This window comes from Vicugna pacos, chromosome 19, assembly GCF_048564905.1.
Source record: "Vicugna pacos chromosome 19, VicPac4, whole genome shotgun sequence".
Classification (NCBI taxonomy): Eukaryota; Metazoa; Chordata; class Mammalia; order Artiodactyla; family Camelidae; genus Vicugna; species Vicugna pacos.
In genome coordinates this window covers 8,833,613-8,858,991 of record NC_133005.1, presented here as the reverse complement: position 1 = coordinate 8,858,991, position 25,379 = coordinate 8,833,613, and the positions used below count along the sequence as shown (strand labels likewise).

General features: G+C 37.4%; 1 pseudogene; it reads left to right on the top strand.

Annotated features, from left to right (window-relative positions):
• The window catches only part of LOC140687505 (collagen alpha-1(XII) chain-like), a 59,476-nt pseudogene that overhangs the window by 18,765 nt on the left and 15,332 nt on the right, over positions 1 to 25,379 (top strand).

Here is a 25,379-nt window from a genome sequence, read left to right as displayed (position 1 = left end):
ACATATCAGGGGTGGTCAAAAGAAGAAAAAGTCAGGAAGAAAGACCAGTGGAAGCAGATCATTTAACATACCAAATGGTTAGTTTCAATGTATGTTTGTAATCCTCAAGATTGCCTAAGTACTTTTAGATACATCCAAAATGCATTCCTAATGGCTGGTTTGCTTTGCAGTTGTGCTCATGAAAGTGGTACCAGCCTCTTGATCTCAATGGGCCTTTTAATTGTAACGATTAGAAACAAAATTTTTGATGGCTCTGGGTCTTGCGTATTTGGCTTTGATTACCAGGAGGTGGAGAAATAATTGACAATGAAAGCTCTGAACTGGTGGCAGACATTCCAGATTGCTTGAGCTGCAAACTAACTAGACAACTGGTCAGTGTCAAGGCTCTTAATTGGGGTTTCAGCTGTCATCAGCACTGCAGGGCTATTCCTGTCTCTAGATAGAGTCCGTACAGTCAGCTGCACATTGTGTTTAAGGTGAGTGATCTATAGGAAAAGCTTATGTGAATTACTTAGATCATAACATTGTATGGACCATGAAGGTCCATGCACTCTGTATATTGTGGGCTAAAGTTTGCACTTAATGGGCATTGTGTGAAGGAGTCCATGGTTTTTCTTAGATTCCCCAAAAGTGTGAGGTGCAAAGTGATTAAGAACCACTGAGTTAAAATAGTGTGACTAAATGCAAGTTTTTAAAAAAAATCACTATTTTTAGTAGAATATAAATAGTAACCTATTGTATCGATAAAATGCTTACAATTTCAGAACTCTGTCTTATATTTAACTTTCAAATGAACTGAATTGGTAAGATACTTGGTTCTAAGCCATGTCATCAGCCAGTTTCCCTGTGTCCATTAAAAGAGAACAAGGCAGTTTGATTAAATGCAGTTTGTAGATCGCCTCCAAAAACATCATCCTGCCTTTTCTCATAACAAGCACTGTGCCAGCCCCAACCAACCTGCAGATTACTGAAGTAACACCAGAGATTTTCAGAAGGACTTGGGATCATGGAGCTTCTGATGTGTCGTTCTACAGAATCACCTGGGCCCCTTCTGGAAGCTCAGATAAGATGGGGTTAGTGTTAACTTTTTCTTTCTCTTCCCTTTTTCTTTTTTTTTTTTTGAATGAATTGAGTTATTCTTAAACATTTTTTATTGAGTTATAGTCATTTTACAATGTTGTGTCAATCTCTTTTATTTTTAAGATCCCATTTCATTATAGAAAAACTTGTTTGAAATATAGATTACCTCTGTTGTCTGAAAAGCTGAATGGAGCTCTTTCTACTGTTTTTGGATTCATGCAAGAACTATAGGAGATGGGGAGTTTATCACAAGGGAGTGGTGAAATCCCTGGGTACAGTTACTCTGACCTGGTTACAGTTCTTTTATACCCCTCCCTCCACCCTCATGGGCACCATGCTCACAGACAGGCAAATAACTCTATTGTGTTTATTTATTTAGGATCATGCAGTGAACTCAGGAATCTGAGAGTCTTTGGGGAGACAACCAAAAGCCTTTCTGTAGACTGGGATCATATTAATGGGTCAGTTCATTAATACAGGGTCATTTTTTCTTCTGCCATTGGTGACCCAGGTGATGAATATGTGAGTCTGATGTTCATCTAAGCATTTTGTAACCTCTTGCCTGATTGGAGGGTGAAATTAAGGTTTCTTCTTTAGGCAGTCCTGTGATGAGAGTTGAGTCCTTGACTCATGTGACAGTCACATTTTATATGACTTTCTCTGACCTGGACAATCAGAATCCTCCCCAGCTTGAAGATGGTGACATGTGGCTCTGGTTGACGATGCAGTGGGGGCCAAGGCTGATGCAGGAGGCCTGGAGCCCCCATCGGAAGTCCTGACCAGGTACTCTCCCACAGCAGGGGGTACTGTCACCTCACTGATGGTTCTACCTCCTGCATCCTGTCCTGGGGCCCTGCTGGGATGCTCTAATCTGGACCTGTATCAAGTTAGTTGCCTTTCAGAAGGTCTGTCATCTTCCAGGGCTTATTTTTATTCATATTCTCTGCTTATTTTTCTGTTGGTTCTTTGTGTTTTTCTTACATTGATTTGAAGATCTATTTTTAAAATTTCTATTACCCAGAGGCCCTGGGCTCAGAGGCACGGGATGCCTGTTGGCCAGGGCCAGCATGATGCTAGTGCCAGCTGCACAGGGAGGCTGATGTTGGGCCCCTGCCAGCCTGTGCACATCACACTGCAGCCTGGGTTGGACCCAACCTGGCTGGGGAGACCTCTCATCCCCTGAGGTGCAGGTAGGCCAGGCCCCATGAGGCCTAAAGAATGTTTTTTAATGTGGTATAATTTAGTCTTTTATTGATTCTTATCTCCTGCAGATACTTGTTTCCCAGTCTTGTGTTTGTAGGTTAATTTTATTTTCTGTTTGTTTCTTGCTCATGCAGAATAATCCAGGTGATTTTATATACTGATACTCAATCCAGTAACCATGGCTTAATTTATTTACTAATTGTAAATGTCTTTGGATTATGGTGGATTTTTCATGCATATAATAATGCCATGCACACACAATGACAGTTTTCTTGCTTAAAATTTTATTTTTATGTCTCCTATTTTGTTGTTGTTGTTATATTGCATTATTATTCCAACAATGTCTTCAGTATAGTATTGAGTAGAAAAGGTGAAAGCAGGCATCTGGTTCTGGTTACAGAGAAAAATATTGAAGAGTTTTCTTCAATATTTGCATATTAATTATATTGTTTGTTATTTTTACCAAGTTCACACTCATTCTGTTCTTTGCACAACAGGCCAATAAATCAAGAGACAAGTTGTTGGGGGCAAGGAATAGGGACTTTATTTGGAAAGATGACTGACTGAGAAGATGGCCAACTAATGTCCTAGAGAACTCAAGAGGAGTAGAGATACACAGAGTGAACTTTTTAGCAGGGAGCTGGAAAATATAAAAATATCCAAATAGAGTTGAAGAATACAATCACTAAAATGATTTTAATGATCACATACACTAGAAGGAAACAAGAATAGACTAAATGAAGCAGAAGAATGGATTAGTGAGCTAGAAGACAAATTAGTGGAAATCACTACTGCAGAACAGAAAAAAAAAAAAAAAAGAAAAGAAATGAGGATAGTTTAAGAGAACTCTGGGACAACATGAAGCACACTAACACTTGCATTGTAGGGGTCCCAGAAAGATAAGAGAGAGAGAACCTGAGAAAATTTTGGAGAGATAATCACTGAAAACTTCCCCAACTTGGGAAAGGAAACAGTCACCCAAGTCCAAAAAGCACAGATTTGCACACAGGATCAACCCAAAGAGGAACACACCAAGGCACATAGTAATCAAATTGACAATTAAGGATAAGGATAAAATATTAAAATTAGCAAGAGAAAAGAAACAAAATACCATACAAGGGACCTCCCATAAGGTTATCAGCTGATTTCTCAGCAGAAACTCTACAGGCCAGAAGGGAGTGGCATGACGTATTTAAAGTGATGAAAGAAAAAAAAAATTACAACCAAGAATACTCTATCCAGCAAGGCTCTTGTTCAGAATTGATGGAGAAATCAAAAGCTTCACTGATAAACAAAAGCTAAAAGAATTCAGCACCACCAACTCAGCTTAACAACAAATTTTAAAGGAACTTCTCTAGTCGTGAAACCATAAGAAAAGAGAACAAAAGAAGGAAGAGAATTAAAAAACAAAACAAACAAACAAAAAACCTACAAAAGATTGCTTTGGCAGTTTGGGGCCTTTTATGGTTCCATATAAATTTTGAAATTGTTCTAATTCTGTGAGAAATGTTGTGCATTTTATCTGTAGATTGCTTTCAGAAGTGCAACAATTTTTATAACGTTGATGCTTCCAATTCAAGAGCACAACATATCTTTCTGTTTCTTTGCATCATCTTCAATTTCCTTCATCAGTGTTTTACAGTTTTCAGAGTATAGATAACCTCTTTGGTTAAGTATATTTCTAAGTATTTTGTTGTTTTTGATGCAATGGAAATATTTATGCCAGTTATATAATTCTGGTTTTTGAAGTGAAAAAAAAAGTGAATGAAAGGCCACAAATGGCAAAATATCCTTTCTTATGGGTGAGTTATATTTCATAATGTATATATGGTGCATCTTCTTTATCCATTCATCTGTTGATGTGCACTTGGGATGTTTTTGTGTCTTGGCAATTGTAAATAGTGTTGCTGTTAATAGCAGGGTGTATGTAGCTTTTTGAATTAATTCTTATTTTGTATTATCTTTATTCCTTTAATGATTATGTAGGTTTAAAGTGCCAAAGCTCTAAACAATCTTAGAGATGATGAACAGTACATATATGTAAATTTATACATATATATATATCCATTAAAAACAGCTGATAGTCTTATGAATGATTTCCTTTTATGTGACACTTTCCTTTTTTCTTGCTACCTTTAGAATTCTGTCATTGTCTATAAATGTTGTTTTTTGAATGATGATATATCTTGGTGTGGGTCGGTTTGAGCTGATCCCATTTGGGACTCAATGATTCCTGTGTCTGGATATCTGTTTCCTTTTTCAGATTAGGAAAGTTTTCAGCCATCATTTTATCAAATGTTTTCTTACCCTTTCTCTCTCTTCCTTCAGGGACTCCTATAATGTGAATGTTGGTATCCCTGATGCTGACTCAGAAGCCCCTTAAACTCATGTAACATGCTTTTCTTCTTGTATTTCTGATTGGGTGTTTTTTTCTGATTGGGTGTTTTCCATTATTCTATTTTCCAGTTACTAATGGATCATTGGTATTGCCCAATGTTCTATATTACCTACAGTTCTCCCCTGATTGGTTCTTTTTTATATTTTCTAGTTCTTTTTAAAAATTCTCTGTGTTCATCTGTTCTTTTTCCCAGTTCAGTTATCATTCTTATTACTATTGCTTTGACCTCTTTGTCAGGTAGATTATTTATCTCTTTTCATTATGGTTATTTTCTGATTCTTTCATTTAAAACATGTTCCTGTATCTTCTTATTTTAACTTTCTATATCTCTGTGAAATTAGATGAAACAGATACCTGTCCCAGAATTAAAGGTGTGTCCTGTGTGAGAGCATGACTTTGCAGTCTTATGTGCCCAACAGATTTTTGGAGAAGAGTTGGATATGAAGTGAACACAGGCTGTCATCTTCCACCAGGATGTGCTGGCAGCACTGAAAAGAGTTGGTAGGGCTGGAGTTAGGGAGACTGGAGCCAGTTTCAGGTGCAAGCAGGGGTTTCTCTGCTCAATGACTGTTACAGTCCTAGCAGGGGTCACACAGGGTCCTGTGGGGCTGGAGCAGAATCTCCATGGTAGTTGGGTTCTCCTGGGGTGATGGCAGTCTCTGCTTTGGTTTGGGATGTGGCTGAGGCCTGAGAGCTTGCAGTGGCCCCGTGTACTGGTTTTACATTTTTCCCACTGTGCACGCCTTGCCTTGAGGGTGGGTCAGGGCCAGAGAGATTAGGGACACACCACTGAGCTAGTCCCACCCCCTCTCAGTTGTGGAAACACAGGAAATTGAGTTCTCATGATGATAGTCTCTGCCCTGGTGCTAGTATTGCTTCTTCCAGAGTGTGTGCAGGGACACTCTAGCAGGCAGTGACTGCTTACTGTCTTTACAGAGGCAGGACCATATCCAGGCCAGCACAGTTTTCTCCCATTGTGTGCACTGTTATTGGCAATGGAAGCCTCTGCCTGAGAGGGAAGCAGCACCAGAACAGGGAGGGCTGGAGCCGGAGCCTGGTGTAGTCTGGTGGGCCCGCTTGAGCCACCCCTGCAAGCTGGCCAGAGCCCCAGGTAGTGTTCAGTCTGCTGTTTACCTGCTGTGACTGGCAGTCAGCAAGTCTCTGCAAGGCTCTTCAAGAGCAGAGCCTCTTTTTTTACAGTGCTCCAGTAAACCCACTGGGTTTCAAACCAGCTAAAGGGCTCATCATCTCAGTATTGAACCCCATTCCTGGGTGCCTGATATATGGTTCAAACCCCTTAATCCTCTGGGAGGACCTCTTAGCCTGTGATACCCTTTTATCATTAGGTTCCCCACTATGAGTGTTGGTACTGACCAAATCATTTCTCCTCCCTTTTCACCCGACTCTGTGTGGCTCTTTCTTTACAGCCTTGGTTGTAGAAGAGCTGTTCTGCTAGTCTCCAGATCAATTTTTTAGTGAGATTCACTCTATATGTAAGTGTAATTTTAATGTGTTGGTGAGAGGAGGTGAGCCCAATGACCTCCTACTTTGACATCTTGATCTTTTTCCTCCACAATCTAATATTTTTATTAAACCATATTTACAGTATATAGGCACCTAAGTAATTTTGAGGTTAAATGATAAAAGTAAAAGGAGTAGTAAAGATAAGGTTATGAAGTCATCTTTTTGTATAAATGATGGTTTACCATTATTAAAATGATACATTTATTTGCCTCATTGTATAAGTAACATATAAAGGGAATATAGATGAGTAATACCTTTATTAACTCCCATTAGAGTAGTAGCAATGTTAGGCCATGAGAGTGATGTCAATACAAATGGTTCTCCAATTAAATTGTTTGCTAGGAGCCATCATGCTGCTACTAGTGGAAGGCATATTTGTGGTCTACAAGCTAGGATTATCGTTCAGCTGTAATAATGTTCATAGTTTGAATATGCTAGGCCAAATGGTATTGATAATGTAAGGCTCTGGGTGATTATTAGGGCTGTAGCACACTTATAATTTCATGCTGTTTGAGTATTAATGACTACAATAACTAGTGCTGGGGGGCTGATGGAGGACTATGCGATGAGCAATTTTAAGTCTGTTTGGAATAGACAGATAGAGCTTGTTATGATTATTCCTTATAAAGATAGTATAAGAAAAGGATATGTCATTAATTTTCCAAGGGCTTTAATACTATAAATTGTAGTATGCCACAACTGCCTAGTTTGAGTAGTATAACTGCAAGTGCTGTGGACCCAGGAATGGAAACTCTAATTATGATTTTGTTAATCAAAGATGTAGGTCCTAAAGGGGTATACTTACCATAAATGCTTTTATATATGTCAGTCGTAGGAAAATGCTAGATTAAAAAATGGATGCTGTCTAAGGTTAGTACTGAGTTACTAGAAAATGTAGTGAACTTATAAGATTCTGGATAAAAATTAGTGCAATGACAAGTGGAAGTGATCCAAGTAGTATATACAATAAGAAAATCTTGAAGTTAATCAGCTTGCCTGATTTTCTCAGTGGGTAAAAAATGATAAGGGTTTTGACAAATTTTTTTTTATTAAACTACATAATGTGATCAATTGTGAAGTGTGAAATTTTAAGGATATTTATAATAAGATTAGCATTGTGATAATAGAGATTTGGTGGTTAATAATTCTTTGGATAGATGAAATTGGCTGGCTATGTGTATTTGTGGAAGAAGACAAGTTGTTGATGCAAGTGGAGGCACTAATACATAGGAAGGTTAATGAAAAGTGAAGGCTAGTATCATTCAGTTGATTCAGAAAGAATAAGCTGATAAGGCATGTTAGTAGGCCAGAAGATGTAGTATTAATTCAGAGGATATAATTTTTGATAATCATATTAATGGTATTAATATAATGTTTGGAATAATGAGTATATTTTGTGGTTGGCTTTATTCCTTTAATAACTATGTAAGTTGAAAAAGCTAAAGTCCTAAATGTCCTTAGAAACAGTGAACAGCACATATATGTAAATTAAGAAATATATGTACAGTAAAAAAAATAAGAAATGAGATATCAAACCATGAAGGACATGGAAGAAACTTAAAAGACATATTACTAAGTGAAAAAAAAAACAGTCTGAAAAGGCTACAAACTGTACAATTCCAAACAAATGACATTCTGGAAAAGGCACAGCTACAGAAACAATAAAAAGATCGTGGTCTCCAGGGGTTTGGGGAGAGAGAGGAAAGAGGGAGGAATGAATAGATGGAGCACAAGAGATTTTTAGGACAATGAAATTATTTTGTATGATACTGTAGTGATGGCTACATGTCATTGTCATTATACATTTGTCAAAACCCATAGAATGTACAACATCAAAAGTGAATCCTAGTGTAACTATGCACTTTGGTTGATAATAATGTGTCCATGTTCATTCATTGATTGTACCAAATATTCCACACTGATGAGGGATGTTGAGGTTAGAAGTGTATATTGTTGAATAGTTTTTGTCACTTATATTATTTTATTTACAGGAAAGATGCAATTCATTTTTCAAAATACCACAGTGGGATCAATTCAAGAATGATAGGTATAAAACTATGGTTTGACATGCAAATTTTGCAATATTATCCATAATATAAACCTGGTCATGTAAATATTAGGGTTGTTTGATTAAGGTATCATGAAAAGGCATCTTTTTTAGGCCTAAGAAGAAAACTGCCCATGAATGTATGACATCTTCAGATGAAATTAATATTTGGATTGTTATTTCTGTAGCTAAAACTGGTAGATTATTCACCTGCAGTAGTTATTATTTTCATAGATTTAAGTCTGATATAGAAATTACCTAGGAACTGAGGTTTAAATCCTAATTTGTATGTCATAGCTTCATCATTGATGACCCTCATAGTAAAGAAATTAGTATTAATTCTGTCTAAAATATGAAGAATTTCTAGTGATATTTGTGTAGTTAAGATCAGGATAATGGCTGTTAGAAAAATTCAAAATGTTTTACTTCCTGTGCATGTAGTGACCTTTTGATAGCTAATTTTGTTGTTAACATAAGTGAAATAATGTAAAGGACTAAGGAGCTATTCAGGAAAACAATTATTACTGAATGATCATGAAAGTGCAAAGGTGTGCATCTTGGAGACATCGCTGCAATGGATATGCCATAGAGATGTAAGAGTTTGAACCTATGCTCTAACTTTAACCAAGTATATAATTCTTACTAGAATCTCAATTTTTGAGAAAAAGTGGTTATGATTTTAAGTTGAAACTATTTGTAGGAGGTTTTAATTCCCTAGTTTCTTATTTTAAATTTATGTAAGTAGGCCTTTCAAATGTATGATATGGTGTGGGATAGCCATATTTTCATTAGAGATTAGTAGTTGTTAATTCTACTATTGATATTTCTCCTTTAGAAGCAAATGCCTCTCAAATGTTACAATTATTAATATTACTGCTGTGAATGAAATGAATGAACCTACGGATGAGATAGTATTTCATATTGTATATGGATCTGATTAATCAGAGTAATGTCATGGTGTTCCTGAAAGTCCAAGAAAGTGTAATAGGAGGAAAGTTATGTTAACACCTACAGATAACATTGTAAACTGAATTTTTGCTCAGGTTAAGAGTATAGTCTGAAAATAATGGGAATTAGTGAACAAAACCTCCTATCATGACAAATACTGCTCCTATTAATAAGACATAATGAAAATGTGCTACTCCGTAATTTGCATTGTGGAGAACAATGCCCAAGGATGAATTAGATAGAGCAAGTCCTATCAGATATCCTAATGTAAATCAGAAAATAAAGCCTAAGTCTCATTATGTGGCTCATGATCATTTAATATCACCTCCATTGAGGGTTGCAAGTCAGCTAAACACTTTTCCTTCTGTAGAAACATCAACAATTAAGGTCACTTATGTAAAATATGCTTCTGTGTCAACATTGATGTCTACTGTGAATATATGATAAACTCATACAATAAAGCCTTAAAAAAAAAAGAAGTGGATATTATAGCTAAAACTTTAACTGTATGTCCAAAAGGTTCTTTTTCTTCTGAATTATATGTAACAATATATGAAATCATAAATGTTGATATAAAATTGCATCTCCTGTACCTCAAAGAAAGTAGGATTTAGATTGTGGTCTATTAATAATATAGAAATTCCAGCTGCTAAGCCTGGGAACAATAGTAGTAATGATAAGACTGTAAGTGGGACTGGTCAAACAATTAATGATGTTTGATAATGAGATAAGACTTGTGGTTTAACATTAATAATTGTAATAAAATTGATAGCAGCCTTAATTCAAAAATACATCCTAAATGTACAGAAAAATTGTTAGGTCAGTGGAAGGTCCTGCATGAGCTAGATTATCAGCTAGAGGGGAGTGTATGGTTCAACCTATCCCACACCTGCTTCAACCATTGATGATGTAAGCAAAAGTCCAAATGATGGAGAGAGTATTTGAAACAATCAGGTGCTCCTATTATTAATGAAACTTAGTTTATGAATCCTCCAATTATGATAGGTATAAGTATGAAGAAAATTATTACAAATGTGTGGGTGGTTATTACTACACTATAGATTTGGTCTTCTCCTAGTAAAGCTCCAGGTTAACCTGGATTGGCATGGATTAAAAGGCTTAAGCCAGTACCTGCCATTTCAGCTCAGACACTAAATAGTGGATAAAAAGTGCTGATATCCTTATGATTAGCTGAGAATAAGTAAAATGACTGAAAAAGCAGACTTTACATTTAAAGACAGAGATTGAGCCTTCTTTTTGCCATGCTCTGTAGTGAGTGTAATTGAACTGCAATTTCAAAGGAGCAGATTCAGTTCTGCTAAGGCTTCTCTTGCTTTTTTCCCCTTGAAACCAGTTGATTAGAGTAATTATCTATTAATTAAAATATTGTGGAGTCAAAATCAAGAACTCTAGCAATGATTTAGCTAAAGAAAATGTTAACTTTGTATTCAGTTTGTGCAGGATAAATTTTAAAATCATTTTTCAGAAATTAATTGGATTTGCTTAGAGTTTGAAGGCTCTTGAACTATGCTAACAGAAAGTCTTAGACCATTACTGATAAAAATTGATTTTAGAGGAAGAAGTTATGTCAGTATTAAAATTAGTGGTGATAAAATTATTCCTTTCATTTTCCCAAATTGCAGTTGATCTTTATGTTGTTTATTGATGGAGATATCTTTAATGATGTGAAGTGGGTTAATTTATGTAGAAACATGTTAAGTGGTACTGTAATAAATGTTAATGTTGGTAAAATGTCCCTATGTTTTGTTGTTTCTTGAATGATTATCCAGAACTATTAGATCTGGGTCTGTGATCATGATGATCTGAAGATCACAAAGATCGAGTGAGGAATGAGTGATCACCAAAGGCTTTCTTTCCTTTATGACACTGAGAATGTTTAATGCAGTGAGAGTCTTCATGTCCTACAAGTGTCTCTGTATGGGTAATCGACTTCCAATGTGTAATTGGCTGAATTGCTTCCCCATTAAAATTTTTTCAGTGTAACCTGAGTTTCCTTCTCTAAATTAAAGCTGTTCTCCCCACTTTCTGCAGTGAGAATTAACCTCTGTATAGTTTTCTTTTGCACACTAGGTCTGGAGCTTTTCTGAAGGCCCATCCAGAGTGACTACAGACCTGTATTTTCTTGACAATGGGAATGTGTTCTTGTTGAAGGGATGCATTATCAATGACATATTTTTGTATTGATTGAAAGTAGTTTCTTTTCTGTGTAAGTTCTTTGGTTTAAACAAAAGCTAGCTTTCTACCTGCTGCTTTTCTTACATGTGTTACATTTATATGATTTCTCTACAATTAGATGGATATGGATATTTTTCTTCCTTCAGGTCAGTTGTGTTTTGATAAAAACCTAGTTGTTTAAGGTAAGGTAAAACAGTTTCTCTTGAGAGCAGGACTTAAGGAGAACAGAATATTCTGACTTATTTCAAAATAGTTACTTTCCTTCTCCCCTGCTTGAAGCGCAGCTCATTTTCTCCACTTTTCAGTGTGAGAACCTTGTAGGAAAGGATCCTGGCCTCACAGAGGAGATAAACCTCACCAATCAGCTAGTCCACAAATTTGGTACTTCTCTTGTCTTTGTGCTGATCCAGGCTGCCATCTTCATTCATAGTGGCCCCCAGGGAATTACAATGTAACAAGACCCATCAATGCCTTGAGGCAGATAAGATAGAAGTCACTCTGTTGTATAGCAGCCAGAAAAATGAATGTTCTAAGTGTGTTACTGAGTCTAAACTTGTTCTGTTTGCCAAATGACAGGCCTATAAAACAGGGGATGAAATGTTGGGGCAAAGAATAGTGACTTTATTCAGAAAGCTGGCTGAGAAGATGGCCAACAAATGTGCTGTGAACTATCTTCCCCATGCCAGAATTCAGTCTCCTTTAATACTAAAAACAGAGAGGGTATGCATGGTTGTTGTAAACTTCTTGGTGTAGGAATTCTTTGTTCTTGGAATCCTTTGTTCTTGCAGCTGTCCTTGTGGGTCAGGTCATGGTGTCCCTGTAAAACTCCAACAAAATAAAAGTTATTTTCTATTCTGCAACTTGTTAACTTTATATGAATGGAAAAGTACTAATATCATTAAAGGTCAGAGCCTTGAGAATAGGCTCTCCTTTATATTTCATGCTATTGGCAACATTGTTTTACAAAAGGTGCAGAATCAGCAAGACTAAGACAAGGAATAAGAGCACAGGGTTACAGTCAAAGGAACACATCTAACATGGAGTTTGATTGTTCTTTTCTATTACAAGTGTGGCCAATTTTCTCTTCTCCTTAGGTAGAGGCTGGGAACCAGAATTTTTCTCCCACTCACTCTGTATTATGGTGGGGAGAGAATCTGTGAAAAATGCCTGAACCCTTGTTCAGACTGCACACATTTTCAAAACAATGATTTGTGCTTTGTCACTCCTGGGGGCCTAGTGATTGTTGGGTTCTGTCATATCGCAGATGTGGGTAGGTTAGCTGGAGGCTTGAGTCTGTCTCTGGAGCTAGCTGGGGAAAGAAGCTGCATTAAGTACCCACCTGCCCCGTCAAACTCCCAGGGGGCTAGGGATTGACTTTCTCCTCATTTCCAGAGATAGGCAAATTAGAAGAGAGATCCTTGCACAGCAGCTGGTAAAGTTGGAGCAGTAGATGTGAAGTGAAATGTCTTCCAGGAATGATCTGTGATCTTGAATTTATTCTTGGATGAGTGAGGGAGAGGAGTCACAGGAGAGTGATTGAGACTGATTAATAAAAATGAACAAACAAAAAGTTTGATTCCTTCTCTGTAGACACTGAATGTGACTAGTGAATGTGGGGCCCTCTAAACTCCAAAGAAACAGGTGCCAGAAAAGTCAGAGTAATAGGCATATGGACCTTCTCATTCCAGGATAAGCTGGAAGACTTTTCCCTTCCCCCTCACCACAAACACATCCCCACCACACTGGAGCATGCTGGAGGAAGGAAAAACAGAAAGTGCCTGCTTGCCCATTCAGGCTCCCAGAGGACCCCGACTGCTCCCAGATACAGGCAATTTGAAATCTGACTTTCAGGGAGCATTTGGGATAGTTGGAACATTCCATGTGCTGTCTGCACACATCCAGGGAAACACTGGAACCTGAGAGTTTTGCCCACTTGCTCGGTGCTGAGTTAGGAGGAACGGCCCTTGGATGTGCTTGCACACCCATTTAACACCACTGCTTTCTTACCTGTGGTTCCCTGGGGTACACATGAATGATGAGCCCACTGAGCTCCTTGAGTAAGTGATTTAGGGACCAGTCCCTCAGAAGGCAACTATAAGTGTGGGCACCAGAGATGCTTTGTTCCAACTCTGTGCTCTGTGCTCCTTAGAAGATGAGAGTTGGGGCTGCATCCTGAGTGTAAGGCTCAGTGCTGGGCACTGGGATTATGGCACAGGTGTATCTCAGTTTTTCCTAACATTTGGATATTTGCCCAGCCATCCAGTGTGTAGGAGAATGCACTAGTTTTTAGATGTCTCTCACAGGAAAGTGATTCTCATGTAGCTTTTATTTAATACATCCATGGGAGTGGAGAGGAGACTCTAATTCCACCATTGTGTTGATGTCCCAAATATACATTTTTAAATGGTTAACATATTGAATTTTATGTTATGTGATTTATATCTAAATAAAAATAATTTTAAAAACAAATAGAAAACAAAGTTCAAACCATTGTTGCCAGTAATGGGCACCAGCTTATAGATGTAAACATAGCAAGAAACAGTAAATTAGCATTAAGGAAGTGACATTAAGGTGACAGAAAATCAACCAAGTGGTATTGGTGCTTTGCACTCACCTTGTGGAGCCAAGAAATAACTCATTTTGGCTTCAGATGTGCATGTGGTGCACTTCTCCATCATCAAGACTTACATGTCACTGGCAGTTGACAAAATTGGCAACATTTTTCTCTGGAAAAACAAAAGGAGGGGGAGAGTATAGTTCAGTGGTGGAGTGTATGCATGCTGTATGCAAGAGGTCCTAGGTTCAATTCCCAGTACCTCCATTAAAACAAGTATATAAACCTAATTACCTCTCCCTCCTCAAAAGAGTATTACAAAATATATATGTATATAAATAAAAGGAAAAGCAAAACATCAATAACATATTGACTTTTATGCTAAATAACAATAAAAACTAGACCCATTATAATAACTAACATAATATCAAGTACTGGAATGATATAGAGCAACTTGAGCTCTTAGATTGAAGATAAGATGTTATAATGATACAAGCATTTGGAAATATTAATTTAATCACACACCATTTGTGTGAATCAGTAATTCCTGCCCCCCTCCCCAGCTTTTACCCATAGAAAAAATAGTTTCACAAAAAAAAATGATATATTTATAGCAGCTTTTTCCCTCATTCTTTCCAAACCTGGAGACACATTAAATATCTGGTAATAGGAGAATGGGTAAACATAGTACAGCCCTATATAGTTTTAAAGTGGAACATTCAGGGTTGAAATGGGTCATAATTTTATAAATGATTAAATCTCATAAAAATCATGCTGAGAGCAAAGGTGAGTTAGGGGGATAATCTGTCTTATTGAAAACAAGAGCCTTATTTACAAATTTTAAGCTGAACCCCCACCTCTCCTTTCCTTGTTCAGCTTCCTGAATCCTGGCAGCCATGCTCAGTATTGCCAGATAGGAGGTTGCAGAACACTTGTGGGATATCTGGAGCTGTCCAACTCAAAGACATTCAGATCCATATGCATCTCCCTAGTTAATACAGAGTAGAACCCTGAGAGATCCAAGTCATCATGCAGGCACATAGCTTTCATATTCAGCTGATTCCTACCAAGCACACAAGCACGAATGGGCAGGAGAGGACTATGTGACATATGCGGACCTCTTCTAGCATGAAAGGGAAAGGGAAAAAACATGGAAGAGTGGTATCAAAGGAACAGGAAGAAAATGAATAGATCATAGAAAAATATGAAATAAGGTTTATATTAATATATCTTAAGTAAATAGAAAAGATAGTGTATCCAATCAGAACTATAATTTACATATAGAACAGCTATACATCAGTAAATATACTTAAATGTATGTACAGTTATATGTGCATATATAATATTCATAAGTACATGGTTGCACAACCACTCAGAAACTTCCACCAACAGGCTTGTTATGCTCATTTGCAGCTCTCCATATCTGCATGGAATAGGAAACTCCTGATCTATTTGGAGAATTTGAACACAACCACTTGGATTTATGCTCCCTAGAAAAGGCTCCCAAAATGCACTCTCAATACATATATCATCTTCAGATATTCCCATAACACAGCACCACAAATGGTTTTATTAACAACTTGACTTTTAAGACAGTTTAGAAAATCTCCCTGTGCTCCCTGGCCCACTGTCTCCCACAGGATACATTAGATTAAAATTCACATGCAGTGTCATCATCTTAGAGCCCTGGGAATACTGGCCTTTTCTCACAAGAGTGGTTAAGTAGCAGTGAGTGCATTGTCCTGCATCTTGGTTTTCACCTTGGTTTTATGTGGTAAATATATTCTTGTTTTGAAGATTGAATGAGAAAATCCAAAAAATGTATGTGTTTTTATTCCCTCCTCATGCCTGGGTTGGGCAGTTTCTGGGTACTTGCTGGGCAGTTTAGGGAGACTCTTGCCGCTTGCATGGGCTCTGGCATTCTGGCTAAAAATACTGAAACCCAGCATTGGGAAGTGGAAGGTAATGGATGCAATGATTCATAGGATGATAGTGCTGGAATTTACTCTCAGAAGCATAAGGAAAGGTGGGTTTTCTTACCATCCCAACAACACTGGATAGTAAAGGAAAAACAGCACCTGGAGGAAAATTACAGAGTTAAAACCCAGTCAAAGCCTGAATCTCCTTGTCAAACATGGATTGACATCATTTTACAAGAGCCAAATGAAGATAAGTATTTCTTTTACCATGACTGTATGTAATGGTTCAGACTATGTTCCTCATTTCTCTCAAGGGCCCTGTAACTACCTGAGATGTCTCTTCCTTTGTTGTGAAATGGGACCAGGGTGGAGATTCTGTACAACTCAAGCCCCAACACCTGGGGACAGACACAGGGAGTGTGGCCATTTGTTTTCTTGTTGATGCTGGGAAATCTAATTTGACCTGTGAGCACAAACAGGTCCCTGGAGTTTATCTTGTGAAATTGACTGAGTCCTTGGACTACTTCTCTGCTAAAATAACTTTACTCCCCACTGACCCTTCATATAGATAGCTGCAGTTGTGATGAATTCCTGAGCCTGAGACCTTTGTAATAACCTCAGTACTCGGAATTTTTACTCTACTGTCATGGGACCTTGTCTAAAGTCTCCTTCCAAATAGTCTCATTCCACTTCCCATCTAAATTTTCTCCTCTGCCTTCATCTCCATTTCTCTGGATGACACAATCTCTAGTGCAAATGCTTACATAGGAATTCTCATGGATCATGTCTCATGGTCTCTGTCTATATGATTTTTCCTGGATCCAATTCCATCTCTCTGTCTCCAACTTCACTGCTTGCTTTGGTACAGCCACCACTGTCTTCATTCTCAAAACGTTGTCTTGGCCTTCCACCTGATTTGCCTTTTCCAAAGTGGTAGCACTGTCCTTTTAAATAGAAATAAAATTTTTATTTGTAATGTCAGCTCCCTCTTTCTTCTGACCCCTGATGGTCTATACCTCCACTTCTGCCATATGCTCATTGCATTCTTGCCCTCTGGATTTTGGCTGACACACCCAACCACGATGATCAGTGTTATATGACCTGTATTGTCCCAACATCACACGAGGCTTCTCTCCAAATGTATACAATGATTAAGTGTCCCCTGGTCGTGGGCACCTTAAAGAGCCACTTCTACCAAGACTACCCCCAATTCCACTGTTTCACCCTTCCCTGTTTCTATTATTAGTAAAACTTATCACCTCCTGACATGCCATGTCTCCTTTTTAACTTGAGTGCTCAGAATCTTCCTTTCCTCCCTGAAGTGTTAGCAAAATGAAGATGTTGATTTTCTTTTTAGTTTTAATTAATCTTCTCCAACTCAAGCACAATTTTATTTATCAGTTTTGAGGCAATATTATTTACTTTATCTTGATGTTGTCTCTGTCATTTACCCATGTGATTTCCTCCAGGTCTAAAGTATTATGTCCTGCTTCCCTTCTACCATAATCAAATCTGGTTTGTGCTCAATGCTTAGTGAGAGGACATCATTTGTGAATAAAGATAACAACTGTGAGGCTCAGACTTAATTATGTGAGTGAAAAACCCTTGAGAATTCCTTAGATTGCACTGAGGAGTGAGTGCAAGATAGTGAGTGAGAGATGGGGGCCAACATTGTGGAGGTTCCCCCAAAATTGTCCAGTTGGATGTCTTCTTCATCAGAAAACTCATATTGCAGAATTCTTGCAGTGAAAGGAAACAATCTCCACGTAATTTATCAAGTTTATTTTTTTATTTGTAACAATTGTTACATTAGAATATAGATTTTAAATAAAAATTTCTTTTTATGAAAACCATTTAATTCCATTTGAAAGGTAATTATTAAGAAGGGACAAGATGGCAGAGTAGAAGGATACTCTTAGCTCACCCTCTCCCACAAATACACCAAGACTGACATCCATGAACCCACCTAACCAATCAGAAAACCTGCTGAACTTTGACAGAACATCGCCTTCTTCAAAAGACAAAATATGCCACTAATCTGCTAGGAGAAAAGGAAAAAAAAAAAAAAGAAAGAAAAAGCAAAATAGTGCAGGACCTGTCCCATGGGAGGGAGCATCAAAGGAGGAATAGTGCTCACTTGCTGGATCTCCCCCTCTCCAACAGAAGGGTCAGCAGGATGGAAGAGGAACCCCAAAGTCTCAGATCTGCATGGAATAGCCCTTGTCTGACAGAACTAAGTTAAATGGGCACAAAGGGTCTCTGCAACCCCCATACATAGGTGCAAACTGACAGGGGCGGGACAGGACAGAATGCCCAAGCTGGGAGGAGGACTCAGGACAACTGTACAGAGGCAACCTCAGGGGACTGCTGTGTGCTGTGCCATATGGCCAGGAGGGTATACAGAGCAGAACAACATGGGCCGCCCATAAAATACAAAAAAAAAAAAAAAGCAAACCATCACTGCTGGTGTGCCCTGGGAGGAGGGGTGCCATAACGTTTGTCTACACAGACCTGCAGCACCATTATTGGCATGTTCTCAGGAGAAGAGAGGTAGGACTGAACAACACCCAAAATATCCCCAGGTGTGCACTGCCCAGGTGGAGGCGGGGTCAAAACCTGAATCAGTACCTAGGGGCTTTGCAACCACATAGGCGAGCTGAGATTTGTTTACAGCCCCAGGCAGATAGAATCACTCTGCCCTGGTGCCTCTATGAACTCCGGCCTCTAAGACAAACCAACAAGTAGCAGTATTTTGGCACAGAGCAGGGACAAGGGCTGGTGCGGCTATTTTCCCTGAGACCGTCTAAGGACCTGACATGAAGTGGGGAGTGGCACTGATTGGGGAAGCAACTTTCCCGCCTAACATGCACAAGGGCTGTGCTGGACCTTGGCTTCCAGAGGGAGCTTGACCCACCTGTCTACCATGCCCTAGCGTAGCACAAAGATGAGGAATTGGGAGAAGATGGGACCTGCCTGCTGACCAACTAGGGGAGCAGCACAAACAAGGGGCCTGTTTTGAGGGCCTCTAGAACCAGGGAATGGAGTTCATGCAGCAGGCGGAAGATGGGGTGACAACAAACAAAAGAGAAAGAAAGCCCCATTCAGTAGCCAGGGCAGGCTCTGGCTACCAGATCACTGGCCACACCCACAACCAAAGGGATAACAGGCAAAAGGCACAGAAGGAAGACCTGGCAACCACCCATACTTAAGAAGGAACTCTCGACAAAATTATTAAGAGCACACAGTCTCCATGGGAATGCATCCTTTTTTCTTTTCTTTTCTGTTTTCTTTTACTTTTTAAAATTTTACTTTCTTTAAAATTTTTTATGTCTCTATTTTTAATCCCTTTTAAGATTTTCTTTAAAACATACAATTATTATTATTATTTTTAATTTTTCTCAAATTCATTTTTATTTCTATTTGTTCTGTTATGAGTCATACTCTATATTCAAACTTTTATTACTTTTTTGTTTTTTTTTAAGTTTCAACTTGATTTTTATTTCTCTTTGTTTTATTCTGCTATTGAATATACTGTTTTCAAAAAAAATTTTATTCTAATTTTTTTTGGTTTTATTTCCACCTTTCCTTTAGATAAATAAATAAATAAGCCAAGCAACAACCCCTTAAGGGCCATAGTAGATAACTGATACTCAATAAGATAGTGCCAGAGAGATATAAGTAAAATGAAAAAGCAGAGGAACCACTCCCAATTAAAAGGACAAGATAAATCTGGTGAAAGAATGATCAATGAAATTTATTTTGATAGTCTAATAGATCATGATCTCAAAAAAAAATGAGTGATTAAAGTGCTGAAGGAACTAAAAGAGATTGTGTACTGAGACATAGAATATATCAAAAAAGGATATTGAAATTATAAAGATGAGGCAAATTAAAACTGGAAAACTCATTTGCTGAGATGAGAGCTGAGATAAAAGTTGTAAAAAGTAGGCTAGATAATGCAGAGGAATAAATAAGTGACTTAGAAGACAGGACAAAGGAAATCACCAAATCAGAACAGCTGAGAGGAAAGCAAATAAAAACCAATTAAAACAATATAAGGGACTTATGGGATGTATAAAATATATCAATCTATGCGTAATAGAGGTCACTGAAAAAGAAAGAGCAAAAGGGGTTGAAAAGGTATTTGAAGAAATCATGACTGAAAACTCTCCAAATCTAAAGAAGGAATCAGATATACAAGTACAGGAAGCACAGAAGGTCCCAAACATGAAGAACCCAAACAGACCCACACCAGGACATATTATAATCAGGATGGTCAGGATTAAGGATAAAGAAATGATTCTAAAAGCACCAATAGAAAAGCAAAGAAAGAGTTAGTTACAAAGGAACCCCCATAAGGCTTTCAACTGATTTCTCTACACAAACACTACAGGCCAAAAGGGAGTGGCAAGATATATTCAAAGACCTGACTGAAAAAAAGATGCAACCTAGGATACTTTATGCAGCAAAGCTATCCTTTAGAATAGAAGGAGAGATGAAGAACTTCACAAACAAGCAAAAACTAAAACAATTTAGCAACACTAAACCTATGCTAAAAGAAATATTGAAAGGTCTACTCTAAATAGAAAAGAGGCAGGCTGCTACAGAAAGGAGAAAACCATAAATGGAAAGGTGAAAACTACAATGACTTACAACAGAATAAACATGAAATTGTAAAAGAGGACATCTAAATCATTAAGGGTGGGAGAGGGGAGAATGAAAATATACAGTTCTTTTTTTCTTTTTACTTTTCTTTTTTTGTTTGTTTTGTTTTGTTCTTAGTAAGATGGGTTTGAGCATATATTACTACATGTTTAAAACAAACAAAGTAACGAGTTAATATACATAAAAAACAGAGTAACCACAAGTAAAAAACTAACTATAGAGACACAAAATCTAAAAAGAAACCAAGATAATACAAAGGAAAATTATCAAAACACAAAAAGAAAAATAAAAACAGAAAAAAGAGGAAATAAAAAATAATCTGCAAAACTAAGTTCAAACTGGTAATAACACACATCTATCAATAAGTACTATAAATATCAATGGACTAAATGCTCCATTCAAAAGACATAGAGTGGCAGGCTGGATAATCTACAGTATGCTGCATACAAGAGACCCACTTTAGGGAGAAGGACACACATAGACTGAGAGTGAGAGGATGGAAAAAAGATATTCCACATAAATGAGAATGACAAGAAGGCAGAAGTAGCAATACTGATTTCAGACAAAATAGACTAACAGGAAGGCCATAAGGAAAGATAAAGGACATTTTACAATGAAAAAAGGAGTAATACAAGATGAGGATATTATAATCATTAACAAATATGCACCCAATATGGGATCACCTAAATACATAAAGCAAATACTAACCAATTTAAAGAGAGAAATTGATGAGAATAGAATCATTGTAGGAGATTTTAACACCACATTAACATCACTGGACAGATGTTCAAGAGAGAAAATTAATAAAGCAATAGAGAAATTAAATGATGCCATAGAAAAATTAGATTTGGCTGATATTTTAACATTATCCCCCCAAAATAGAATATACATTCTTTTCAAGTGCACATGTAACATTTTCTAGGGTAGATCATGTTCTCCGGAAAAAAAGAAACCTCAACAATTTTAAGAAGATAGAATTATTTCAAGCATCATTTCTGACCACAATGCCTGGAAACTAGAAAACAACTACAGAAAAACAAAGGAGGAAAAAATGACAGCATGGAGATTAAACAACATGCTACTAAAAAATCAGTGGGTCAATGATGAAATAAAAAATGAAATTAAAAATACTTTGAGACAAATGGCAATGAAAACATAAGCACACAAAATCTAGGGGATGTAGCAAAGGCAGTGCTAAGAGGGAAGTTTATAGCGATACAGGCCTTGTTCAAAAAAGAACAATGTCAAATAAACAATTTAACCTACCATCAAAAAGAATTAGAAAAAGAAGTGCAAAAAACCCAAAAGTCAGCAGAAGGAAGGAAATAATAAATATCAGAGATGAAACAAATAAAATAGAGATTTTTAAAACACAATAGAAAAATATCAAACAAACCAATTATTTTGAAATAGTAAACAAAATTGACAAGTTTCTGTCCAAGCTCATGAAGAAGAGAAATGACAAAGCACAAACAAGCAAAATAAAAAAGGAAAATGGAGAAATTACAACCAATATCACAGAAATACAAAATATCATATGAGAATGCTATGAACAATTATATGGAAACAAAATGGATAATCTAGAAGAAATGGACAAGTTTCTGAAAAATACAGTCCACTAAGACTGAATCAAGAAGAAACTGACCACTTGAACAAATCAATCACTAGAAATGAAATTGAATTAACAATAACAACAACAACAATAGTAATAATAAAACATTCCTACAAATAAAAGGCCAAGACCAGATGGCTTCACTGGGGAATTCTATCAAACATATAAAGAAGAACTCACACTGGTCCTTCTCAAACTCTCCCAAAAGATTGCAAAGGAGAGAATATTCCCAAACTCATTGTATGAAGCCACCATCACCCTGATGCCAAAACCAAAGACTCTACCATAAAAGAGAATTGCAGATCAATACCACTGATGAACTTAGATGCAAAAACCCTCAACAAAATATTAGCAAACTGAATCTAACAGCACATAAAAAAGATCATACACCACGATAAAGTAGGGTTCATCTCAGGAACACAAAGATGGTTCAACAGATGCAAATAAATCAGTGTAATACACCACATCAACAAGAGAAAGGACAAAAATCACATTATAATCTCAATAGATGTAGAAAAAACATTTGATAAAATTCAACATCCATTTATGATTAAAAAAAAATTCACCAAAGTGAATATAGAGGGAACATATCTCAACATAATAAGAGCTATTTATGACAAACCTACAGCCAGCATAGTTCTCAATGGTGAAAAACTGAAAACATTCCCACTAATACTGGGACAAGAGAAGGTGGTCCACTCTCACCACTTCATTTCAACATAGTCTTGGAAGTCCTAGCCACAGCAATCAGACGAGCAAAAGAAATAAAAAAGATGCAAATTGGAAAAGAAGAGATAAAATTGTCACTATATGCAGAAGACATGATACTAGAGGCCAGCAGGACAGAGGGGGAGCACCTGAGGCTCAGATCTGTATGGAACAGGCCTTGACTGGCAGAACTAAGTTAAACGGGCACAAAGGGTCCCTGCAACACCCAGCCCGAGATGTGAGTCAGCAGGTGGGGGAAGAGACAGGCTGCCTGAGCTGGGTGGAGAACTAGGACAGCTGAACTGAGGCAGCTCCAGGGGACTGCAGGGTGCTGCACGCCATTGATGAGTGGGTACACAGGGCAAAACAACGTGGGCCCTCCATAAAACAACATGACTGACGTGCCCTGGAGGGAAGGGTGCCATACCCCAATCTCTGAAAACCTGTGGAAGATTTTCGGGTGAAGAGAGGCAGGGCTCAGGCACAGCTGCCATATCCTCCTGTGCTTAGTACCCAGGCAGGGGCAGTGTTGAAACCTGACTCCAAGACTTGTTTACAGCCAGAGGCTGATAAGATCTTTCTGCAGGGGTACTTCAGAGAACTCATGCTGCTAAGACAAACAAGGAGCTGAATTTTGGCATGGAGAAGGGGTGAGGCTACTCTGTGGTCTTCACTGAGCCCACCTATGAAGCATGGACCCGAGGCAGACCAGGCAACTTGACACAGTAGGGGAGCAACTGGCACTGACAAAGGGCAGGTGGCCACCGGTCTTCCTCGCAGGAAAGCAGCACCTGATCATGGTGTTGGGAGGGGGCATGATCTGCTTGCCTACCTTGCCTGAGTGCAGCATTGGAAGGGGGAGTGACCCATCCAACCACTATGAAAAAGAGTAACACCTGACCACAGTGTTGGTAGGGCGCATGATCTGCTTGCCAACAGGCACTGGGAGAAGCACAGATGAGGGGCCCAATGGAGGGCCTCTGGAAACAGCAAGCTGAGTTTGTGAAACAGGGCAAAAACAGAAAGACATCTATAAAATCATTAAGATTACACAGTCTCCAAGAGAAACTCACCTTTTCTTAAAATCTTTTTTCTATTTTCAATGACTTTTTTAATTTTTACATTTTAAACAATTATATATGCATCCAGTTTTAATCCTTTTTAAAATTTTCTTTTAAAATATTTTCATTACAATTATTTTTTAAAAATCCACCCATTTCATTTTTATTTTTCTTGGTTTTGATCTCCTGTTATTGATTATATACAGATATCAATTTTTTTCTCTTTTCTCCTTTCTAAAAATTTTTAAAAGAAGTATTAACCCATTTGCTATTCTGCTTCAATTTGCTCTTCTATTATTGAGTATACACTGTTTTCAAAGCTTTTTTCTTCCTTTCTTATAAAATTCTCTTTTTATTTTATCCTTTTTTATATGTTCCATTTACTATTACCATTTAAGTTTTTAATTATTAAACAGTTGTATATGCTTCCAGTTATAAAACCCTTTAAATATTTCTTTAAAATATTTATAATATTATTATATTTAAAAATCCAACTCATTTCATTTTCATTTCTCTTGGTTTGATCTCCTGTTAATGATTATACACAGGTTTCAAATATTGTTTTGTGCTATTTTTCTTTTTTTTAAAGCTTTTTCAAAAAGAAGTCTCAACTCGATTGCTAGTCTGTTAAAATTGCTCTTCTATTATTGGTAACACATGGTTTTTAAACGTTTTATATTTCCCTTATTTTAAAATTCTTTCCCTCTCTTTTTCTTAAGTTTTATTCCTGCAGAGGTGTTAGATAAATAAATAAACTCCCTAAGGACCACAATAGATAACTGATAATCCATAAGCCACAATGCCAGAGAGATATGAGTAACTTGAAGCAGAGGAACCACTCCCAATTAAAAGAGCAAGAGAAATTCCCTGAAAGAACAATCAATGAAATAGACATTGATGGCCAACTAGAGTGAGATTTCAAAAAAGGAGTTATCAAAGAACTGAAGGAACTAAAAGAGATAATGTTAAGAGATATAAAATATGTCAAAAATGAAACTGAAGCTATAAAGAAGAGCCAAGGAGAATTGGTAAGCTCATTTGGTGAGATGACAGCGGATCTAAAGTCTGTGCAAAGCAGATTAGATAATGCAGAGGAATGAATAAATGACCTAGAAGACAGGACAACAGAAAGCACCCAATAAGAAAAGCTGAGAGAAAAACAAATAAAAACAAATGAAAACGACATAAAGGAATTATGGGATAATATAAAGCATGGCAATCTACACATAATAGGGATTCCAAAAGGGGAAGAAAGAACACAGGGGATCGAAAAGGTATTGGAAGAAATCATGACTGAAAACTTTCCAAACTTAAAGAAACAGATATCCAAGTACAGGAATCTCAGAGGGTCCCAAACAGGAAGAACCCAAACAGACCCACACCAAGACATATCACATTAAGATGGCCAGAGTCAAGGATAATAAAATGATCCTAAAGGCAGCAAAATAAAAACAAAGAGTGAGT